This window comes from Lactuca saligna, chromosome 2 (assembly GCF_052625555.1).
Source record: "Lactuca saligna cultivar CGN05327 chromosome 2, ASM5262555v1, whole genome shotgun sequence".
Classification (NCBI taxonomy): domain Eukaryota; kingdom Viridiplantae; phylum Streptophyta; class Magnoliopsida; order Asterales; family Asteraceae; genus Lactuca; species Lactuca saligna.
In genome coordinates, this window is record NC_136418.1 from 153,140,392 (window position 1) to 153,144,902 (window position 4,511).

At 35.6% G+C, this 4,511-nt stretch overlaps 1 pseudogene; it reads left to right on the forward strand.

Annotated features, from left to right (window-relative positions):
• The first annotated feature begins 1,161 nt into the window (after positions 1-1,161).
• On the forward strand, positions 1,162-1,279 carry LOC145033038 (5S ribosomal RNA; annotated as a pseudogene).
• The last annotated feature ends 3,232 nt before the right edge of the window (positions 1,280-4,511 follow it).

Below are 4,511 nucleotides of genomic sequence, written 5' to 3' on the forward strand. Positions count from 1 at the left end.
TCTAGGGTGTGAGGATTTCGTGTATGCATATGCTATCATGTACTATTGGGGTAGTTAGGATAGTTGGAGGGCATAACCATTTTGGCATATAGCTGCTCTGAAATCTAGCAAGCTAAGCGACATATCCTTCTTTACACCGCTCCAGTAAGTAGTCCTTTAGTAGTATAGTTAATAATAATTTATTACATTAATTATAGGTTTATAGGAATAAACTTGAGTATAGAGGTGTAGGTCTAAAGAAAGAACCTAAGGGTAATGTGTCGTAGGTTTATTGGGATAAACCTATTTGGAAGATGTTTTAGGTATAGGAATACCTAAACCTATAAGAGTAAGCCGTAGACTATAGTTGTGCTCTCCTAGGAAAGTACTAATTCACTATAGTCGTTAGCTCTGATACCGATCTGTCACACCCGACCGATGGCAAAAGCGTTAGGGTTGTGACATAAACTTTGGTTCATAGTTAACAACACATATTGAATAATACAAGTATTTATTGAACATTACGTTCTTCCATGGAGCAAGTACGAATAATTAAATTGTTTAATAAATCCAAAAGCGATAAATACTAATACAACTTCAGCAAAGCGTTAGAAATAGAACAAAAGGCCTATCAAATTGGCCAACAATTTATAACAAGGAAATAAATCCTTCATAACACACAGATTGTGTTCTTCCAGCTCCTAAGTTACCGAAGATACATATATTTAAAACAATACGACAATAATAATGTTGATGAGTTTACATGTTTTGACTCAGTGTGTTTTTAGAATCAAAAGTGTGTTTAAATTAATGAATTATAAAAGAGTAATTTTCAATTTGTTTACACTTGTATGTAACATCTCCCTCTGGCACGTATCACAATATTGTCCGCTTTGAGCCACTCGGCACGAGGACTTCCCAGGGGGTCACCCATCCCGGTACTACTCCCGCCCGAGCACGCTTAACTGCAGAGTTCTTATGGGATCTGCTGCCCTCACGGCTTTAAAACGCGTTGTGACAAGGAAGGTATCCACACCCCTTATAAGGAGATGTTTTGTTCTCCTTCCAAGCCGATGTAGGATCAGGTGCAACCCACCTCAAAGTGGGTTAGATCTGATCCCACATCGGCTGGGAAGGAGAACTAAGCATTACTTATAAGGGGTGTGGATATCTTCCCTATCACAACGCGTTTTCAAGCCGTGAGGGCAGCAGATCCCATAAGAACTCTGCAGTTAAGCGTGCTCGGGCGGGAGTAGTACCGGGATGGGTGACCCCCTGGGAAGTCCTCGTGCCGAGTGGCCCAAAGCGGACAATATTGTGATACGTGCCAGAGGGGGATGTTACAAATGGTATCAGAGCCAGGTCACGGGTCGATGTGTTCGACGGGGACGTCAAACCCTATAATGGGGGGTGAAAGTGGGTTAGATCTAATCCCACATCGGCTGGAAAGGAGAACTAAGCATTCCTTATAAGGGGTGTGGATACCTTCCCTATCACAACGCGTTTTAAAGCCGTGAGGGCAGTAGATCCCATAAGAACTCTGCAGTTAAGCGTGCTCGGGCGGGAGTAGTACCGGGATGGGTGACCCCCTGGGAAGTCCTCGTGCCGAGTGGCCCAAAGCGGACAATATTGTGATACGTGCTAGAGGGGGATGTTACATTGTAATCTCATACAAGTAAAAGAGTATTGTTTATCAATTATAACTGATTAAACATAAGCTATAACTAAATAAGTGTGTCATGCAGAAGCTTTATAGAATATTAATTGTATCATAAATATTCAACACTTAACCATTTGAATAAATCATTCTTATTTTATTCCTATGCATGGAGTAGGAAGGTCTTAATGGATTAAGACCAAGTATTAAGAGCTTTTGGGACATCCAAAGTGATAAAGTTTGTGACTTTATGGGTCCTAGGCACATTTGGTCACTGGATCTGATGTTTGGGCTTAAGTGCTTAAGTCATTAAGCATTTATTAAGATTTTGGCAAACCACTACGTACGCCCAGCGTACTGGGTCAACCACCCCGATGGTGGTAAACATCAGAATGAGTACGCCCAACGTACCAGAGGAGTACGCCCCGCACACATCCTCTGTTGGGCTTTTGACTTTTGGGCTTCGGGTTTTGGGTTGTTTATGGACTAGTTGGATTTGAGCCTTTGCTAGACTTTATGAATATGATGTTTTGGGCCAAATTTTGATAATGGATCTTGGAATCAGGCCCAATTAGGGAGTGGGGCCCAATTTGGTAAATTGGGCCAATAGTGGGCTTTGCATAAGGACTTTCAAGGCTATGAACTTGGCATTGGGCCTTGGCTTAATCAAGAGAATAGACATGATGGATTGTGTTGACCCTTAGTCAAAACTGTTATGTTATGTATTGAATTGGTAATTATTATGTGATAGTTCGGGATTTTTGGTGAGACAACGATCAGAGGTTTTTGATACTTCAACACTACTTGCGAGGTGAGTTACCTCACTATACTAAGGGGTCTAAGGCACCAAGGGCGGCCCATTGGATATGATATCCTAGCAGTTGGTAGTATTTTGAGTATGAGTTAGTGTTGCATGCTAGTTGCTATGCCAGTTAGGTAGATCTGTAGGACTACTTGTATTATTATGTGATTACTGTATGCGTATTAGTTGTGTTATATGTCGACATATTATGTGGCATGGGTTGAGGTGATGCTGCTCCGTGCGGTAACCAACAAATCCGAGAGCATTCCAGATACGAGCTGAGGGCCAGGTGGGGCATGCCAGACTCACACTGTGGGCTCAGGAGCACTCCAGATATAAGCTGAGGGCCAAGTAGGGCATACCGGACTCGTACTATGGGCTCGGTGGCAATCCAGATGTGAGCTGTGGGCCAGGAAGGCAATCCAGACTCACACTATGGGCCCAGGGGTAATCTAGTCTATAAAGATTTGGACCTAATACATGCTGTTATTTGTATATGTGTTATGTGTAGTGTATCAGTCTTTTAGGGAACTCACTAACCGGTCTAAGCCTCGGGCTTACAGTTTCAATTTATTGTTTTAGGTACATCAGGTGATCGCGGGAAGGCAAAAGCGTGATCGTACAACTCTTCATATTTATGTTTATGTTTCTGGGATACTCTGATATTATACATTTTGAAAATTTTTTTTTGTAATGATTAATGGTTTTGAAATACATTTAAAAGTTTAAATTTAACATGATTTTTATGGGTGTTACAGTTGCGATCATCACCAACGCTTCATCAACATCATGAAATAAGAAAGTAATGAATAATTACGCCCGTTTTGACTTGTTAGACAAATGCTGTAGCTAGCAACCACATGCTAGGCTATCAACCCGACAACCACATGCTTTACTGTCTAACCGTATAGATCTATACAAATAAGTTCCATATTCTATACAGATTAATAGTTAAAGCACAAAGGGTGTTACTAAGTTTTATTTTCTTAGCGGATGAAGTATATCTCATATTCTAAGTTCCATATTTAAATAGTCTGTGTGCGTGTAATTAAGTCCCAAAATTTAATAAAAATATTATTTGACTAACTAGTTCAATAAACAATATCAAGCTTTAAAACTTAAGTTGTAAAGTTTTCTATAGTTAGAGTTTTAGTTTTAAAACAAGATTTTCTGACAAAAACTAATCACCATAACTACTGCTTTTTTAATAAATTTAGATTTCAACCAATATGAAATCAACCAATAAATACTTAATTTGAAGCACAAATAAACAAGTAAAAGAGTTATTAAATCAAAACCATAATAAACTCACTTTTACCATATTTCACTTCGAACGAAGTTAAATAATATTTGTTCAAGAAATGTAGTATTTGATATATATATATATATATATATATATATATATATATATATATATATATATATATATATATATATATATATATATATATATATATATATATATAATATGGTGAGGTTCAATAAAGAACCATAATTAACCAAGGAACCAATCTTTTTTTCAATTTTTAAAACTTATTTTTTATCAAAAAAAAAAAAAAAAAAAACTAAAAATACAGAAATTCATAACTTTTTATCCTTTTTCCAATGATATAAATTTCGAATTTTTTTTTACGTCAAATTCACATTATCTGGATTCACACGGTTAATCCGAAAAATATTTTTCACATTCACAATGTTAATATATGAATTTAGATATTTTTAGATTTTTTTTTCGATAAAAAATAAGCTTTAGAAATTGAAAAAAAGATTGTTTCCTTGAAGAACCCATAATTATAGTTCTCTATTGAACTTTTATATATATGTTTGACCAAATTTGTTGTCTTTTATATATATATATATATATATATATATATATATATATATATATATATATATATATATATATATATATATATATATATATATATATATATATATAAAAGACCTTTATTCCTTTGGCAAAAATATTATTATTACGTTTTTCATATAAGGCAAATATAAAATTTATAGATTGCTATTTTACAATATATATATATATATATATATATATATATATATATATATATATATATA